This window comes from Grampus griseus, assembly GCF_964374135.1.
Source record: "Grampus griseus genome assembly, chromosome: 3".
Taxonomy (NCBI): Eukaryota; Metazoa; Chordata; class Mammalia; order Artiodactyla; family Delphinidae; genus Grampus; species Grampus griseus.
In genome coordinates this window covers 104,523,020-104,544,031 of record NC_139019.1, presented here as the reverse complement: position 1 = coordinate 104,544,031, position 21,012 = coordinate 104,523,020, and the positions used below count along the sequence as shown (strand labels likewise).

At 40.2% G+C, this 21,012-nt stretch overlaps 1 protein-coding gene across 1 annotated transcript in view; it reads right to left on the bottom strand.

Annotated features, from left to right (window-relative positions):
• Positions 1-20,757, bottom strand: part of MEGF10 (multiple EGF like domains 10) — a 260,577-nt gene extending 239,820 nt beyond the window's left edge. The window contains exon 1 of the mRNA XM_082651796.1: positions 20,654-20,757. The gene's annotated coding sequence lies outside the window, so the exon portion shown is untranslated. The remainder of the gene's footprint in view (positions 1-20,653) is intronic.
• Between the last annotated feature and the right edge of the window lie 255 nt (positions 20,758-21,012).

The window sequence follows — 21,012 nt, the reverse complement described above, 5'->3', positions numbered from 1 at the left end:
GAAGTGTGTTCAAGTGAGGAAACATTGTGTTTGGGATTTAGATGCGTAATTAAAATATTTTCCCAGACTCCCTAGTTCTTACCTAATTGCTTTTCCTTCAGCTCTTAGCAATTCTCATCTGATATATGTTATGATCAGAAGCTCGGGATTCTATGGGATTGTGTGACTGTTTGGGAAGTAGTCAATATTGGTCAGCTGGAAAACCTGATTCTAAAATAACAAGCAGGCATTGGTTGGCCACACATTCAATTCATTCAATCTGACAAGCAATAACACTATTTCCAGTCATTGAGTGTTGTCATTTACTTTCAAGTCATTGGGTCCTTGCCATGTGCTGGAAGACTCATCCTATAATCCATAAAGGCTTTTGATGAATTGATTTATCCTAGTTAGTGAGTTTTCTGTTAGCGCTTTTCACATAAAAAGCCACCTATGTCATCCAACAATTCCATTTGCCATTTACTAAATGAAATATATTGGACATGGGTTCATGAGTTTGAAGAAGGTACATAACCCAAGTCTCAAATAAATTTGAAGCACAAGTGACCGCTGGAGCTGATTATCTTCTGGAACTGCTAAACAATACTTGGTCCAAAGTGCTGCGCCAGGTGCCAAGGGAGTGTCGCCTTCTACTATGGACATTAAAACCCAGATAGGGAACACCTTAGGACCCATTCTTAATATCATTGTTTGATGAGTCAATAGAGCATAATATGGGCTCCTTAGCATGCTGCCCTCAATAGGGCACTTTTCATAATATATATTCACAATATACTGCCAATTTGTGATTAGGATCCCCTTGTAAGGGACACTTTGGAAATATACATCTGACTTCACTGTAAACCTGTAATTTTTACTCTGTATAACACCTGGAGAATATCTGGTGTCACATGTACTGCAATATCTAATGAAGTCTTTTCAAGTAAATTGTGGTTAATTCACAGAAATACTCATGTTGCATTTTCATTTTCATTTTGAATATTAGAAAAGTCCTCTTGCTTGGTTCCTTTTCAAAAAAAAAAAAAGTTAAGAAAAACTCAACAATAAAAAAACAAGCAACCTGATTTAAAAATGGGCCAAAGACCTTAACAGATACCTCACCAAAGAAGATATACTGATGGCAAATAAGCATATGAAAAGATGCTCCACATTTTATGTCATTTCAATTAAATGAAAATTAAACAACAAATTTAAACAAATTACAACAATAATGAGATACCACTACAGAACTATTAGAATGACCAAAATCCAGAACACTGACAACACCAAACGCTGGTGAGGCTATAGAACAACAGGAATTCTTATTTATTGCTGGAGAGATACAAAATGGAAGACAGTTTGGTGGTTTCTTACAAAATTAATATACTCTATCATATCATCCAGCAATCATGCTCCTCGTTATTTACACAAAGGAGTTGAAAATTCATGTCCACACAAAAACCTGCACAAGGATATTGATAGCAGCTTTATTCATAGTTGCCAAAACTTGGAAGCAACCATGATGTCCTTCAGTAGCTGAAGAATAAATAAAATGTGGTACAAACAGACAATAGAATATCAGTCAGCATTTTAAAAAAAAAGTAAGCTATCAGATCATGAAAAGACATGGAAGAAACTTACATACATATTACTAAGTAAAAGAAGGTCAATTTGAAAAGGCTTCCCAGATTCCAACGGTGTGACATTCTGGAAAAGGCAAAACTATTAAGACAGTAAAAGACTGGTGGTTGCCAGGGATTGGGGGAAGGAGGGATGAACAGGCAGAGCACAGAGGATTTTTAGGGAAGTGAAACAACTCTGTATGATACTATAATAGTGGATATACTGTACATTTTCTAAATCCATAGAATGTACAACACCAAGAATAAGTCCTCATGTGAACTATGGACTTTGGGTGTTCATGATGCATCAATGTGGATTCAACAATTCTAACACATGTACGACTCAGCCAGGGATGTTGATAATGGGGGAGGTTATGTGTGTGCAGGGGCAGGGAAATCTCTGTAACTTCCTCTCTCAGTTTTGCTGTTAGCCTAAATTTCTCTTAAAAAAATTATGTCTTAAAAAAAAAAACTCACCAAAAAACAGAAAACAAACAAACAAAGAGCTGAAAGATGGTTGGAATAGACGGGTCTGAAAGAGAGGGAAACGGGGCACGTACAGACTGTCTGAAAACCTAGTTCCTCCCGTGCGCCTCTGCCTCTACTGGCGAGCATCCATGTGGTAAAACCCTGCTGGTTTTCAGTTTTTGCTTTGTCTTTTCACAAGCATAGGCCGCACACTCCGGCCCACAGATGAGTGATTAGGGAGATGTCAAGTGGAGAGATGCCGCCAAGCCTAGCAAATGAGTTTGTAGTTAATGCAGGTTCAGGTTACTTTCCAGATGCTTTCAAATAGATGGACACTCCTTGAATGATGAGCTTTTAACCTTGCAGCTGGTCATTTATTTTTCTGATTAGGACGTACCACTCTCTCAACTTCCAGGTGGTAGTTCACTGTAGGCAATAATGGCCCCTTGTTTACTCATCCCCAAACTCTACTGTGTGTTGCCGGCTCATTATTGTGTGTGATCTTGCCTTTGAGTGCTAAACATTAGTGGATAATCACTTTTTAAAAAAAATAAATTTATTTATTTTATTTTGGCTGCATTGGGTCTTCAGTTGCTGCACGCGGGCTTTCTCTAGTTGTGGCCAGTGGGGGCTTCTCTTGTTGCGGAGCACGGGCTCTAGGCACGCGGGCTTCAGTAGTTGCAGTGCACGAGCTCAGTAGTTATGGCTCGCAGGCTCTAGAGCACAGACTCAGTAATTGTGGCGCACAGGCTTAGTTGCTCCGCGGCATGTGGGATCTTCCTGAACCAGGGCTCGAAGCCGTGTCCCCTGCATTGGCAGGAAGATTCTTAACCACTGCGCCACCGGGGAAGTCCAGGAAGGCGGATTCTTAACCACTGCACCACCAGGGAAGTCCCATTGGATAATCACTTTTGATCCTCTCTCTTTGTTGCATTAGAGAAAACCATAGAATGTTCAAAATTCTAGCATTTACTGAGGGAAACAATTGTGCGTGTGTTTTAAGAGAGCAAACTTGGAAACAGGGTGTTCCAAAACACAGAGCAAACCCATCCAACAAAATGCACTTTCCAAAGTAAAGTAAGGAATGATGAAACGCTGGGTAAAAACTACTCCTTAGAAATGTTTTATGTCAGCCAATTGAGCCCTAAGGGCCACACACTCCTACCTTACAGTTTAGCATTTCATTTGTTGCATTTATAATTTGCTTAATCTCTATCCCTCCATACCTCCCCTAATCGTAAACTTTAATAACATCAGCAGTTTTAGCAAAATTCCCAGTGGTGTGCCTTCAGAATCAGGCAAAAATTTTTTATATGAGATTCTGAATAACTGTTTCATTCTCTCAATGAGAGAAAGCCATAATTGCTAAGCCTACAGTGGTGCAGAATATGGTAAGTCAGTTTAATAATGTGTGAATAAAACTATATTAAGAAAAAAGGGGTTTGTTTTCATGGATTCAAAGGGAAAGAAAAATAAAAAACAATTCTGGATGCTTCAGGGAGACTGAAAAATCCATACCACAGAGTTCTAGGATTTTTTTTTTCTTCAAAGCCTTTAAGCAACATGAGAAAACCTAAGTATCTTGGACAAAAGGCAAGCTCATGAGTTACCCACTGCGAGTGAGATCTCAGCTTGGTTTTATATTTACACATTATATCCAGAAGTTAAAATTTTAAAAGCCACCGAAGAACCAACCTTGGTTTGAAGGGGTGGGCTTTGGGGGTTGTAGGGAGAGCACTCTTTTTGCCATAAACAACATGAAATCCCAGTGTTCACTGCTGCTGTCATAACACTGTTTTTAAATAAAATATGCATTATTCATCAAATATTGGCGACCATATCATGAAGCCACCTAAAAGATTATTATCTATTCTTATATCCATAAAACTGGCATGTGTGGCTAAGGAAGAGAGAAGGTAGAATTCTGTCATGGCAGAGAATTCTCGGGTAATGGGGAAAGATTTACAAGAATGCCCACCATCCCAATTTGCTCGTGTAATTCCCCATTCTCCCAAGTCATCTCCCACCTGGGCCAGAAAATAGATGGGGGCTAGAACGGAGATGCTGTAGCCACCAAGAAAATGGTTCAAGATGCTACACACTAATCTAATGGGAAACCACAGTGGCTGTGATTAAGGGACTTGATTTCAGGGAAACCCGTATCTTGGGACCACTAAGTTCCAAAAATCCTCCCTCATATAGGCTATTTCATAAGACCTTGAGCTTCTAAAAATTATAGTTCTTGCACCTGAAAAATATTCCAACAATACAAAAGAGTGTACAGTGAATCTTAAGCCCCTTTCCCACCCCAGATCCCCTCCAAAGCTAACCCTGATGTTAGGTTTTATGCCTATGCAAACGTATATTTTTCCCTTATTTTCATTCAGATATTTAGAATAAGATATACACTATTCTGCACTTGGCTCTATTCAATTAACACATCTTGGAGAATAGTCCTTATCAGTATGTCAAAAGAGCTGCTTTATTCTTTTTCACGACTGCACAGCTTCATTCCTATTAGTTGCTACTGAGGTGGTTTCAAGTGTTTTTTCCCTGTAAATAGTGCTGCAACAAATATCTTTATCCTTTTGTCTTTATTGCCCTAGCCTTCTAATGGGCCCCCTTGCCCTCCATATTAATCTTTTCCGATTTTCTAATCCCTCACATTCTTGCCTGAATAATCTATCTCTGTGGCAAGATTGATCTTGTCACACCTCTGCTTTAAACCATCAACAGTTTTCCCAACACCTGTAGAAAACATCCAAATTCTTCAACATATAAAAATCCTCCACTATGTCCCAGCTGTTTTTTCAGTCTCAGCTATTACCATTCCCTACCAAACATGACACTCATGCTGAAACAAGAGTTCTTAAAATGTACCCGGTTGCCCATGCTTCCATGCCCTTGGCATCATTTACCTTTATTTCTTCTAGGGGTTGTTAGATGTGCCAGGAGTAATGCTGGACTCGACCTTTAGTTCTGAGCGTGGCAGGGAAGCCATATTTAACTGCTTGCTGTCATGGGTTTCCACCTGCTGGTTTCAGATGAGATTCACCCCAGGCTTTAGCAATTAGCACACCTGCAGCTCTTTGTATGAGGTGGGAATTGACCTGCTGCTAACTAACATTTGTCTCCTGACACCTTGCCTGAACCTCATCCTGTTTTGCTATGGCCTCTGCAACCCATGAGATACCAGAAGCAAACTGCCTGGCATGTAAAGGAATATTCAGATGAAAGTTCTTCCCCAAGGGCACTCTGGTTCCTATTCCACTGCCCTGCTAGGACCAAAAACCCAAACTCATTCCCTGGTTCTTAGAAGTAAGCCTTCTGGCCCACTTTCGATCTGACCATATCTGGCATTTCCAGTCATACAAGTCAGCAACTTTCTTTCCTCCAAATCCCCTCCCTGGCATTATTTTACCTGACTTAAACATCATATTTCTACAATTCTAAAGTAGGATCATGCTCTCTGACTGGTGAAATGAAATTTTTCATACTACAAAGATATGGGAAAAATACATGTTTGTTCAATCAAGGAATGTTCTGACAAATACAAGTAACAGAAATACACTCATAGTGGGATATCTTCTGGTTCCATTTCCAAAATCTAACATGATTGTGTGCCACAAACAATTGAATAGAGGATTGCACATTTTAAAATGTGATTGTGGCTAACTAGTATACCAGGCATGTATTGTGTACAAGGGTACAGCTAACATTGATATAATATGCCAAGCATAAACAGCAAGATCTTTAATCAATGCCATTTAAAATAAATATTGAATCGATTCCTCCCTTTCCTCTGCAAACAGTCATCAGGAAAGAAGGAGTAACTTTCTCTTTAGAACTGGTTCACTCTTATGGGCAAATGGATGGACAGACCATGTGTCATGATGAAAAATAATGAGTGAACTCTGTTTTAAAACACCCCCCATGGGACAAACTGTTAGATTTATTTCCTTGCACTAAGACATTGTCTACAGAAAAGCAATATTAAAATACATCTCTCTTGGCAGGGGCAGCAATATATTAATGCAAAGAGAAAAATCGCTATACATTTGTATTTAGCAATTGCTACTCTGTTCAAGAATATCTTAAAGTAGATGTTTAGGAAAAAAATAACACATAACCCCTTTAAGAAATAGATTGTTGTAGAAAAGAATATTAGTCAGATACTGTTATATGAAAAAAGGATTATAAATGAGTGTTGTAACATCATCTCATTTTTATATATGAGAAAATATGCAAATACCAGGCCCTCCTTCCTCCCCACCCCCCCAAAATGAAAGCATAGTTTCCACAATTATCATAGTGCAAATATCTGAGTGAGTGGTGTAAGATGGGAGATTTTTTTAATCTTTTTTTTACTCCTTTTTTAAACATTTTTATGAACGTGCATTTCTATAACAAAATATCCATAAGAGATAATTATATGTATATATTCATGCACTTTTCTATATGCATCTTTTTGGGAATCAGGTTTCTCCATTTCTAAGTGTTTCTAGGTTTAATTAAAGCACACTCTCAGTGGAGATGAGCATTTAATGCAAAGGAGAATGAATAAGTGGGATTTAAAAGGGAGAAGGATACATTATACAGATACTTTCCTGATAGCTGAACCATGTGGCCTAAGGGAATTTTTTTTTTTTTTTTTTTTTTTCCTCAGAGCCAAATGAGATTCAGGGCAGGTAGAGTGAGCAGAAAAGGCCCTGGGAATGCTTAGGGTACATGGGCACACCCTGCCTTCTTCCTGAGGAGTTCCAGGAAGGTAATAAAACTGGAGAGAATTTGCCTGGGCTTTGACATCTGAGCAGAAATTTCCTAAGCCATGGAAGTGGCTACACAGCTTTTTGAACAACAGAAATATATTGATAGAAAAAAAGAACTTCTCCCCGAGAAACAAAAGGGGAAAAAATAGAATTAGATTAAGTAATAATCATTTAAAGTTGATGCTTATGTGATGAACTTAGACTACATTACACCTACAGTAAATTGCATATAAACTTTATTTGTATCAAGAAAATCAATATTTACTTTTTAAAATAAAGTGTAACTTTTAAGAGGGAAAAGCACATTTATTTATTTATTATTTTGACCACAGACCTTTCTTGACATGCAAGGCTATCCAGCCCCTCTTCCCTCTCAGGACCCCCTCCATGATTCTCTCCTCCATAAAATCAACAGAAAAAAGAAAAGAAAAGAATATTCCAGGGACTTCCCTGGTGGCGCAGTGGGTAAGAATCCGCCTGCCATTGCAGGGGATACGGGTTCGATCCCTGGTCCTGGAAGATCCCACATGCCGCGGAGCAGCTAAGCCCGGCTCCACAACTACTGAGCCTAAGCTCTAGAGCCCACCCTCCTAGAGCCGGTGCTCTGCAACAAGAGAAGCCACCACAATGAGAAGCCCGTGGACCCAGCGAAGAGTAGCCCCTGCTCGCCGCAACTAGAGAAAGCCCATGCGCAGCAACGAAGACCCAACGCGGCCATAAATTAATTAATTTAAAAAAAAAAGAATATTCCACAGCTGTGCTTCCCTAGTAAGGTTATGCTGGTTTTATTTGCATTGGTTTCTACTGAATGCTCTACTAATCAAATCAAAGTACAAGGTTTTAAAGCCTTTCATTTCTCAGCTCTGAGTGAAGCAGTACATCAATTAATAAAAGGAGAAATTTTTTAAAAAAATAGAACAGTGCTTTTTAGTTTATCAAATGCTTTTATATTTTCTCATTTCATCTTCAAACCCACTCAATTTAAATAGCAATTTTAAATGTCCATTTCTAGTTTTTCCTTGCTCAGAATCCATTCCTCCCACTGCTTATGATAGTAAACCTCCATTTCCCTTTGATGAGGCACACCCCTCCTACTCGCATGTGATTCAGATGAGACTGACCTCATCCCATCCCCTAATCCAAGTATGGACATGTGACTGGGGGTTAGACAAACAGTGTATTCCGCCTCCCTGGCCACAGTGGTTGGTTTAGAGACAGACACATGACTTAAATCAGTCACAAAGACTAAATTCTAGGATTTTTCTGAAGTTGATAAACCAAGAGGCTCTAAGCTGAAAGCTTGTGGGAATCACTGTGATGAGAAAGGCTGCCCAGAATGGTACCAACACAAAGGAAGCAGAACTAAGAGATGGAGCTGCACAATGTCCTGATGAAGCTATTTAACACTTGAATCAGCCACACCTGAAGACAGAGATACCCTTACACCTTACAGGTACACAATCCAGTAAGCCAGGAAGCACCTTCTTCTTTGTCTAGCTCAAGTCACGTTTGTGTCACTTAAAAATCAAGAGTCCTAGCAGATATACATCTCTTCCCCTTACCAGCTCTGGGAAAAGTGGAGCCAGTCCGCCCATGCAGCCCTATTCCAAGACACCACTGATCCCCTGAAGGCAGCTACCTGAACTGCCTCTTTGTGTTTAAAACAAAATGAGTATTCTAGAAAGAGGTGGCTAGTAAGTCATAATTCATGAAGTATGAGTTATTACAAACATATTAGCATCTCTTAACAGAGATCCACACATTGAAGCCATAAGTATTAGCAGGCAAGTCTCTAAGGGGATCAAGTTCTGACTTGGAAACACCCATAGGCTTTAGAATAAAGATAGCTTCCACTGACCAGTTCTGAGATCTTTGCCTAATTTCTTAATCTTCTCAACCTAAGTTGCCTTATAAGCAGTAAGAGTAATAGTATTCTCCTCATAGAGTTTTTATGAAGACCTATGATATTTTATAAATAAAAAACACTTAGCACACTGCTGGGCACAAAATAGATTCTCAGTAGAGAGTGGTTTTTATTAATAACTTGGGATGCTTTTAATAATATGAAAGAAGTGGATACCCACAGTGGCATAGGTAGGATGCCCTGACCAACTAGAGAAAGCACAAAGCCACCAAGGAAGTCAAGAGTGGAACAGCCTACATGTCACAGAAAGAAAGTGAAAAAGCTCTACTGACCAATGTGTTGAAAACCACCATTTTTCTTGGGTGAGTACTGCCAAAGAATATTCTTTTGGGTTTGGGGACCAGCGCCCAAAGTGCCAGAAGGGACTTTTAGAGAGAATGAAGCTAACAATCGGTTCCCTTATTCTGTTTAATCTTTAAGTGATTAGCAAAAATAAAAAAATTTTTTAATCACTTTTAACAGCATCATATTTCAATTATCAAGTGCTGAATTAAAATGGAATGCAAACACTAAACTTTAACACACTGCTAAAAATGAACACGTCTAAAATATTAATAGCAACTCTAAATGATTTATAATGCCCTCTTGGGCATATTTTATGATTTATTGATGTCATTTTATCTGCTCCATGGGTGACAGAGTCACCTCACTGTGTGTGCTCTGGTGGGTTTCTAGGCTAGTTATTCAGAAAACTATACACTCAAACCTTTGCTGCATGCATATCAGACTGTAGGTAAAGTAAAAAAGGTAAAAATGTTCACTTTTTCCATAAATCAGGGAATTGTGGGGGACAAACAGACTTTAAAATTGGTTATTTCTTGTTTTCTCAACTTCATGCAGGGCCATATTGGAGCTATCTTCAATGGATGTGAATTTCACAACCTCCCAGGTTAATTTATAATGTCAGTCTTTGTTGACAAGAAATTCAGCTTTAGATGTAACCTATGACCCTTTCTGTACCAAGAAAAGCCCATTTTCTAGAGAATACCTCATAATTTCTTTGGTAGTTCACTTCCCTTCTTCGACCTAACAATGCATTTTTCAAACCTTTCTGTCCAGCCCACATATATTATTGCCCAGCTCTCTGCTTTATGATTTCTTTCTATTTTATGATTTGCTTCTAGTCTACAGGTTTCCTAAGACTCTCTTAAGCTATGGTAGCCAAAATCTGCTTTAATCAAAATTGGACTTGTCTTTTACTTCGTTTCCAACATGGTTTCCATCTCGCAGTCATTTCTCCTTCTCCAGAGATGGAAAGATCTCATTCCGTCCTCTGGACATCCAGAACTTCTTTTCATCACCTCTCCACTGACAGCCAAACACATCTAAACAGTAGTGACATAGGCCTGCACTTCCGGGGAACAGCTCATACTCAAAAATTACCATTCACTCCTCTACCTGCCCCTTTATTCAAAACTCCAAACTCTTCGATATAGGAATACATGGATATGGGGGGGATTAGGGAGGGGGCTCTGAGAGCCCAACCAATTAATTCATGTTGACAACACCCCATCTGAAATTAGAACCAAGACCCAGGATTCTGTGTAGTATTAATAAATAGCCAAAAAACAAAACAACAAAAACCCACCCAAACCCAAAAAACAAACAAAAACCAAACTAAAAAGCCCCTCAATCTTTTTCTCTGTTTATTTTTCTGTACCCAATATGTGATTTACTTTTTGAACTGCAGTTCAACGTTGCTGACTCATGGTCCCTGTATTTTTTCCACCATAGACATAGCTAGTCACTTCTTATCTTATTTTGGTGACATCTGTTTTTCCTCACTATATCACAACCCTATAATTACGTAGGCAGCACCCAATGATCCTAAGACGTAGTATATAATCGCTAAATTTTAACCTCTAGCAAACAATTACCATAGGAACCAAAGGCTAAATAGAGGCATGGTATCTAAATTTGCCACATTTCTCCTTTATCTGAGACATTTAGAAGAGGTGATTACGCTTATGAAGGTATGAGTACCCAACGGTTACTCAATATGCACCTGTCTATTGAGTGATTATATATAATCAAGCACCTGCCTGGGCATAGATGTCTACCACGTACCAGGCCAGGTCTACCCAGGCAGCAGCTGGGGTTGATAACTTGGGTTAGGCTGAGCAAGAGCTCTCACTTAGCTGAGTGGTGGGAGGTGTTGGTTGGAACCTCTGGAGAACAGACACTGAGATGGAGTTAGAAGTGCAAAAGGTTTACTATGCTGGGGAGTGGTATTTGTGAAAAGAAATAAAGAAAGTAGGATTGGGTGTGGGAGCTGTCAGATGATGATGCCAACCTCACAAAGTCACTGCCAGCCTGGAGAGGAGCTCTGAGCAAAGGGTGCCCATAAAGGGGTCATCATTAGTAGAAATGGCCAGGCCTGGGAGAAGAGCTGGCCTGGGCTTCTGAGCTGAAGCAGACTTGAAGAGGTCAACAGCTGGAAGCACTCCTGATGCTAGGCAACAAGCTCTTTCTTCAAAGGGGGCCTAAGCAGTGCATCTCTGAGTCTGCTGCACAGGCTAAGTCCAAAACAGTACAGGAGGGTGAAGGATCCAATCTAAGTATATAGAGCCAAGAATTCTAACCTCGGTGAAAAGGGTTCAGATCAAATAAGGTCAGGATTTAAAAGGGTGGAAGTGAGTGTTATAGCTCAGGAGGGACCTGAGCATGAGGTTTACCATCAGCTGGAATATAGGACTTTCTTTTTTGTTCAAGAGAAGCCACAGACATAAATGGGTCACTCTAGCTGAAAGGGCCAGGGGTGTAATGAACAATTAAAAATATATAAAACACACCATCAGTGTCTCTGCTTTAAGTAGACACATGAATTTAAAACTTTGGGAAACATATGGCATTTGCTCTACATCTGCCAAGTGGCATAGATCCCCTGTCACATACGCATGAATGAAGTCAGGCGGGATGGGGAAGGAGGCAGGCTCTGCAACGGGACAATCAGTCCAAGCCCCATTACTACAGCTCCAAGCCCTGCGACCTCGAGGAAGTTATTTATCCTCACAACCTAAGTTTATTGTACATATAATAAGGACAAAAACTAGAACCCATCAGACAGGGCTGTTGTGCAGGTTAAACCCATGTTATTCAAAGGGTGAGTCTTGGACCAGCAGAGCCACCATCAGTTGTTAGAAATGAAGAAATCTTGTGACCCATCCTGGACCTACGGAATCAGAATCTACATTTTAACAAGATCCCCAGGTGACTGTGTGTGCATGTTAAAGGTTGAAAAGCACTGGGTTAATGTACTGGGTTAATGTACTGGGTTAAGTACATCAAACACTTAATACAGTGTTTGGCATGTTGTAAACACAATAGATACTACTTGTTATTGTTTTTGTTATTATAATTGTTATTTTCATCCTGAATCATCTTGGGCAAGCACATCACTTAAGAACCTGAGCTTTCCAGCCACATAACACAGGGAAATCAGCTCAGTGCTTTGTGACCACCTAGAGGGGTGGGATAGGGAGGGTGGGAGGGAGGGAGATGCAAGAGGGAAGAGATATGGGGATATATGTATATGTATAGCTGATTCACTTTGTTATAAAGCAGAAACTAACACACCATTGTAAAGCAATTATACTCCAATAAAGACGTTTTAAAAAAAAAGAACCTGAGCTTTCTAATCTGTAAAATGGGAATCATAATAATATCCAACTGCCTGAGGATTAGATCATCTTTTAAAGTCTTTTCAAACTCCAGGAGACCCTTATGATTCAAGCATGACCATATAATGGCAATGGCTGATATTTTGACAGCCTTTACTGTGTGTCAGGTGCTGTTCTTAGCGCTTTACTTTTCTCATCTTATTTAATCATCCAACAGTGCTATGAGAAAAGTACTATTTTTAATGCCACTTTACAGATGAATAAACTGAGACATGAAGAGATTAAATAATTTGCTCAATAAAACACCCAGGGGTAGAATAAGAATTTGAACTTTGGCAGTCTTATGTAACCATTTATACTCTTAACCTTGTCGCTATCCTGTCCCTCAAGCCAGGCCATCAAAGAGAGAGGTAAACTAAACTAACTCTAACACAACCAGTGCAATCCGCTGTAGTACTTGATACATCATTGTTATAGCAGGCAACATTCAGGCTGCGGATTCTCAAATCTGGCTGCATATATTTTAAAGACTGGAGATTTTTCAAAATACAGACTTCTGAGTCTCATCCCCAGAGATTCTGTTTCAGTAGTTTAAAAGTAGGGCTGAAACTTCTAATCTTTTTCTTTTTTTTTTAAGCCATTAGATATTATTCTGATGCAGAGTCAAGACTGAAAATGTGTGGGAATATGGGTTAATAAGCCACCACCTCCATGTCCAGTATGTGATAAGTCAAACTTCTTTCCAAAGCAATTGAAAGGAATAAGAAGGGAAGAAAGGAAGGAAGGGAAAGAGGGAGGGAGGGAGAGAGTTTTGTTGGTGATGGAGGTGTGAGCCATTCTCCCTAATTCCACAACACACATCCTCATGTCTAAGTGGTTTCCTTGCAAGTTCTGTAGACAGTAATCGTACATCTCCTGAACCGCTGTAGTTTGGGGGATGTTTAACGGCACTGAGCAGGAAATATCTTGGTACCACTGAGTGGAGGAATTTATTTCACCTTATCTCCATGAGGGAGACACTCTTTCAGCCAAAAGAAGGTGACTAGAATCCTGCACATCATCCAAGACAACAGCGAGAGGACTACACCACAGCTGGAGAAGGGAGGGTGGAAGCAGGACAGTGCTTGCTGAGAAGGAAAGAATGGAGGGACTGGCACAGAATCCATAGGTGCTCCCAGATACTCAAGTACAGTAGGACATCAGTATTTTCTAGAGCATCCCACACTCAAGCAGGTCTACCATAACAATGGGTACAGCCTAGACTTGAAGCAAACTTTAGACTTGACATACATAGAGCCAGAGAAACTGCAATATGGGCCCATCCCAGCACAGGGGGCCAGGGACATTGAAAAGCATGGACTGTTGATGAGGAAGAGGGGAGCTCAGCAGAAGAGATATGTTAACAGAAAAAACTCCCTGAGCCATTCATACAGAGGAGGGAGGACTGGAAAATGAGATCAAATTCCACTTGTGATAGTTTACAGTTTGTTGTTTATATTAATGCCAAATATAAATTAAAACTAATTATTAGTTTTAATTAGTTAGTTTTAATTCCAGGGCTTTGGTTTCAATTATTCTCAAAAAATCATTTTATTATCTTTATAAAGTCCTCAGTTAAAAAGATCCTCAGAATTATCATACAGACAACTGGACCAGATAAACCCAAGCTGATGTTAGGGTTCTGATACCCAGCTTGATTAAACAGAAACACCTAGAAGACACTGCCTCAACTTGATTTTGTTCTCAGCGTAACACATTATACAGCCATCCCTCCAAGGCTGTGGAAAGGTAACAGGTTAGCAAGCAATGTGGAAAAATCACTGTTTCCGTGACTAGGATATTTTGAATTGAAAAAGATGGCATAATATACCAGACTACAGCATACATAGTAAGAATCCTAGATTTGAATGGAGTGAAACCAATAGTTGAAATTGAGGAAGCATTTAGGTTAAAAACAAATGGATGATCATTTATAAATAAAGCTTTAGTTAACAAATAACATATAACAAATTTTACTTTCATTGTTACTTAACATCACAGAATTCTTTGGGGATGCACCAACTATGAGGAACTAACGACAGCAGTGAATAATTTATGTGGAATATGGAGCCATAGATAAAAGAGAAGAACAGTTGACTGGTTTTTTTCCAAGAAACTGCTAATGTTACGTTACATTTTATTGAACCAGCCTCAAAAAATAACAGAAGCTGAACATTATTATTGCCATTATTACCTTTTCTTTCCAAGTGCCATATCTTGTTCTCTCTTGAGCTGATACATTCTGATTACTTTTGCTTACTTTAGAGATTTGCTTTTTCTAGTAAAAAATGCTTGACTAGAACCTCTCATATTCGAATATCTTCAAGCTATAACCACTTGCTATCAAATTTAAGTAATCTCCCTTATCTTATTGGAATCCATTTGTTCATTTCCAACCTACACCTTCCATTTAATATATGGATCTGTTCTTTGGTGCCCTTTCTCTCTAACTACAAAGGAAGAATGTGTCTTTCATTATTCACAGTCATAGCTACAGCCTCACATCATCCAAGGAATCAGGACAGCTGACACAACGTCTGTGCAAATATGACTATGGCAGGACTGTGTGTGACTGAAAGACTCTGTGGGTCCAATTCACCTTGGATTAAGCAAAGGAACTGACTTCCAGGACCTTGAAAACAGCTGTGATGGAGCAAACAAGCCATTTAGCAAGGGTCACAGATGTGTGGCCTGGTTTGGGCTATTTGCCTCTTTTCATTTTCAGAAAATCTTCCGCGGCCAACGCTGCTCTGAGTTTCTGATCAGGCTCATCATTGTTTGTGGAAACTGTATTATTCACCCTGGTACAGGAATCTAACGATTCACCAAGTGCTTCTGTTTGTTCTGGGTGTTTTGTTTTATGGCTTGGGGATTTTTTTTTTTTTTAGTATTTTTGTTTTGGGCTATTGTTCAGGGAAACTAAGGTCAGAGCTCCTTATGTCCACCTTTAAAGCTGTTAACCTTTTCTTCCCTATCTTTGATAAAACGTCCTATTCTGCATAGAAGAAATATGCAAAGTGGATTCAAATTTAGCTTTGTGAGGTGTGGAAACTCTCTTGGTTCAACAGGGGCAACTTGGGATGGAACTCTGGACAAAGAAAAATAAAGGCAGGTCTAGTCCTTCCCACTTTGTGCTCCCCAACCTCTCATCTTCAACCACTAAAAATTAAAAAAAAAAAAAATTAAATCACAGGGGTCTTGTTTTGCTATAACAAAAATACCATGAACTGGGTGGCTCACACAAGAAATATTTATTTCTCACATTTCTGGAACCTGGGAAGTCCAAAATCAAGGTGCCTACAGATTTGGCATCTGGCGAGAACCTGCTTTCCTGGTTCATAGACAGTAGTCTTTGCATCATGTCCTCACATGGAGGAAGGGACAAGAGCTCTCTGGGGCCTCTTTTATAAGGTCGCTAATCCCATTCATGAGGGCTCCACCTTCATGACCTAATCACCTCCCCAAAGCCCACCTCCTAATACCATCACATTGGGATTAGGATTTTAACATATGAATTTGGGGGGTGGGGGGAGACACAAATATTCAGTCCATACAGCAGGTAACCAGAGTTGTTAGTGTCAAGAGAAACCGAAAGATAGTGTCGGTAAAATATAATTTGTGTAACCAGTACATATTACTTCACAGGTTGTTTGTTGAATAACAGCCAATCTTGCCTCAGGAGGGTCCCTGATGATGCACTGGAGCCCCCAATGTCCATATTAGCAGGAAATTAGTTTATCTCTTGGATCCCCTCATCCCTTCCATACATGTAGAAATTCCAGGATTCCAAGATGCTAAAAAGTCTAAGGAGGGAATCCTGTTTGTTTCTATCCTACTACTTCGCTACTTTGGAGCCAAACGCACTCCATTATGGCTGGAGAATTTCACCACTGCTACCAAAGCTGGTTGGCTTGGAGTGAGCAGGCACAGGGAAGGCAGATGAAGTTGCAGCTGAAGCCTGGACAGCCTGGAGTGGCTTCCTCTGCCCGATGCTGCTGTTTCTGAAGGTGCTTAAATAGAATAGAAGGTGATCAGCTGAGGCTGGCCTCTGCAGTGCACCGCCTGCCCAGCCTCTAGTGGTTCTTCTAGGTTCCCTGGAGGGGGAGCCCAATCCCACAGTGCTAGGCTCGGCCAAGAAGCTCCACAACAACCTTCCTGGGCTTTCAAGTGCAGCTCTTAAGATTTCACTACCCCACCTTTTCCAAGGTCAGGAGTCGCATCCTGGATGCTGATTTCAGGAACCTCAAAGACCTCTCATTCATGGAGCCAACCCCTAGAAATAGAAGCTCCTTCTATTTCAGGCCCCAGCCCAGATTCAGATTCTACCACCAAATGAGTAAAAAGACAGGAAAATCTCACCAACAATTGTTATTATGTGATCTCTAACATCTATATCCTAAAGTCTGTTTATATACAAGGCAAGTCATCTTCTTTTATCTGTAATGTTTTCTTGAAAAAGTGAATAACAGTCAAATGTGAGAATTTTGAAAAACTTCCTGGGATCCATTTCACATGGGCTAAAAATGCATTTAACTATATATTCATATATACTACTAGTAAAAGTGGCTGCTTCCTATCATAAGGAAATGGGGGCACCAAGTCAGAAAATAGTTGTTTTTCATAAAACAACATCTAGAACTATTTGACTTTAAAATATGACCATTTGTAGATTTGATAACAAAAAAGAATAATTTTAGGGCTTCCCTGGTGGCGCAGTGGTTGAGAGTCCGTCTGCCGATGCAGGGGACACGGGTTCGTGCCCCGGTCCGGGAAGATCCCACATGCCACGGAGCGGCTGGGCCCGTGAGCCATGGCCGCTGAGCCTGCGCGTCTGGAGCCTGTGCTCTGCAACAGGAGAGGCCACAACAGTGAGAGGCCCGCGTACAGCAAAAAAAATAATAATAAAAAGAAAAAGAAAAACTTTAAATTAAATACTACTTTAAGATAAACAAAAAAGCTTTGGAGAGAAGTGAATCACATGTAGATTCAGGAAAAAGAGCAACTTCAGACTTCTAAGCAATAACAATAGAAGCCAGAGGTAATGGAGAAATGCTTTCTAGCTTTTGAGGGAAATTATTTCCAAATTAGAATTCTAGTCTCAATCAAACGCTTATATCTTACAGTAGAATAAAGATACCTTTAGGCATGCAAGGCATATTAGCCAGGCTAGTTTAATATAGCAGAAGTTATTCTAGCCAGTTGCTATGGTCTGAATATTAGTGTCTCCCCCAAATTTGTATGTTGAAATCCTAATGCCCAGTGTGATGGTATCAGGAGGGTGGTGAATGGCCCTCATGAATGAGATTAATACCTTTTATAAAAGAGACCCAAGAAAGCTCCCTTGCCCCTTCTGCTATGTGAGGACACAGCAAGAAGTTGGCAGTCTGCAATCTGGAAGGGGGTCCTCACCAGAACCCAAGCATGCTGCCTCCAGAACTGTGAGAAATAAATTTCTGTTGATTTTAAGCCACCCAGTCTGTGGTATTCTGTTATAGCAGTCCTAACAGACTGAGATATCAGTTTAAGCCAAAAGGACTAGCTATGAGACAGAATTCACAGACTGAGGTGGAGGAAATGGACTGTGTTTCCACGAGTGACACCCGAGTACCATGGCACAGAGCTGCCCAGTGAGGGAGTCACTGCCTCTCACAGAAACCACCAAGCCAGGAGGCTGCTGGCACTGGTTCCAGGTCCTACCTCTGTCTCTGCCATCACTTCAGAGCCCTGCTGTGCTGCTGCACCTGCCAAGTGGAAGCCTTAGGCCCTACCTCTTTCCCAAGTAATCCAGTTCTGGATCCAGATTCTGACTCTGGCAAAGATGCAGCTGACAAGTATAATCAAAGCCACATGTCTGCAATCCAACAACTAGAAAATGACCTGAAAAATGTCTTTCTTTAAGAATGCAGAATTTGTAATGTGGGAAACTATTAAAACAATGGGAAAGGGGTGTTCAAAAATGTGGGGCAGCCTGAATAATAAATGACCACTGCACGCAGACTTGAACTTTTACCTCTTATGGACTCTTTTTTAGGAAGCGACCAGAAAATATTAGTTTCATCACCAAACAAGGGAATGAATCAAGAAATAAGGAGATACAAAATTAGGAAATAGGAGATCTCATACAGGGAGGCGGGCAAAGGAAGTTTCAAGATGATGGTAAAGGGAAGGTTTAACTAGCACTCTAGTGTGAGCAGGAAGATGGCGCTTGTACAAAAGGGATGGGAATGGGGAGGGGAAGAATCAGGTAGATCACCTGATGTTTTCATCTGAAACTATCCAACAACTCCATCAGAGAATTAGGACAGTTTATAGAGAGCACTGAACTATGGTGGTGGGAATGGGGAGAGACAAGTATTAACCCTAAGAAAATAAAAAGTTATTTAAGGAAGGAAATATAATCTTAGGATGCTGCAGGTCTTAACTGTAAATAGTGTTTATGTGGGCATGATAGTGTAAACACTCAATATTAAATGAAAGCAGTGATGTAATTATATTAGGAGTTGGAGTAAGAAGGGGAAGAGAACTCATTGGAAGGGAAAATACATCGGGTACAAGTTCCCATCTTGTACATTAGGAAACCAAAGATAATAGCTAACATTTAAAAATCAAGAAACAGTAATATAAGCATGTTACTTAGAATGTGGAAGTAAACACCAGAATAAACAGTTTTTTTTTAATATCGAAATATGTTGCCTTGAGGGAGCAGAAGTTTGGAGCAGGAAGGGGTGAAGACTGCTGTTTTCATTATAAGCCTGACAGCATTATTTCACTTTTAAAGTCACATATATATGCAAACATACATAAATACATTTACATAGTTACACATAGATAGATAAATTTTAAAAATTAAACACAGAAAAAAGCATCTCTTGGTGTGCACTTTTAGCCTTTCTGTCCTTAAAACTCATACATCTGCTGTCTCTAATTCTCCCCTTTTTATGGTACACCTGTTCATTCTAGAAACCATTCTCTAATCCTGTCAAAATGACAAACTACACTGGCCATTGGCTGCTTCCCAAAAATCAACCCTAGAGAAACTATAGAAGCTGGAGGGAACTCGGATTTGAGGATCTAATGACTAAAAATGAATAAAATACAACCCTATGAGAAGTCCCTGGGGAGTCTGAAGACTCAGAAGTGTTATGTGAGGGCTGCGGAGGGGTGGGGGTATGAGTGAAAGGAGAGAAGGCTTCAGCCGGCCAGGGAAGGCAGCTAAGGTGGCTGTGAGAAGAGCCACAGGAGAAAGGAGAGGGTCTCGTCTGTTCTCGCTTCTCGCCACCGGGGACGGTGACAGACCGCCAATCACCGAAGAAACTGGCAGCAACAGTCACGGCTGCAGGGGTCAGGAGGGTACAATAAGAGATGTGCAAAAGCCCTGCAGGAGAAAGGAGGGATGGAAAGGGTGGTGTGTACTGACCAGTTACCTTTGGGTATTCTCCAAACCCCTAGGGCAGGGAGAGTGAATCTATGGAGATTACTTCTAGAGAGTTTAAATGGGAAAGACATACTAGAGAAGTTATTTGTAGATGATGGAAAATTAGAATGATCACCATCAGTTCTATGAGGCTCTCTTCCCTGGCTTTGTTTCACCTACAGGTACATCAACTGAAGGCTGGGTTGTAGCCATTTCCCAGCACAGAACCTTGTGTAGTAACTGATATCAAAGGGGAAGAGGAGTTCTTTCAAAGAAATAACCAGAAAGCCATAGAAGGAATACAACTACTATACAAGAAAGACAACAAACTCAACAGTATAAACCATCTAAATTATATAGGATTGTAAGAGGAAATGGACCAAGAAATTAAAATAATTATGCTGAATATATTAAGAGGCTAAGGCTGATACCAGCAATGTTAAGCAAGAACAAGAAAACATAAGAAAGGACTAAACTGAGAAGTAGGTATGAAATATGTAATAGCTAGAGTGAAAAAGGCAATAGATAAGATACATAGCAAGATGGACAAAGGTGAATAAATCACTGAGTTGGAAGATCAGATTGAGAAACTCTCCCAGAGGTCATCAGGAAAGGATAAAGAGACAAAAAATACAAAGAAGCTAGGAGATGTAGATGGTGGAAGGAAAAGGGCCAACACCTGTGAGCCATGGCTTTGTGCTGTGTCAGCTTAGCTAGGCTGAACTCCCTTTCCCAAAATCCCCTTTCTTGTGTGTTTCCAGTTAGGGTGGGCCATAAGCAAGATCTCTGTGAAAGGTTCTAAAGTTGTTGTCACTTACCTGCCACCTCACTTCACTGGTGTGAAGAAGCAGTGGAGCCTCCAAATGCTTCACCTTCCATAGATCCCCTTAAGGTTCTCTGATTCCTGAAGCAGGTGTGTGTTTGACCATGGTGATAAAAGCCCCCGATTTCTGCAAGAAACACATATATTCAAGGTTAGAGGTAACAAGAACTAACATAAGTTTCAGTCTGTTCACAGGTTCCAGCTTGTGCCTCTATAAGGATTCCAACTTGTCCTGCTCACCCCCACCTGACTTACATCTTCCCTTCCCAACTACCTGTTCTGTAGTTTTAAGGCTTCAGCATTGGAAGTGAAATGAATATACATGTGTGTATGTATGTATGTATGTATACACAC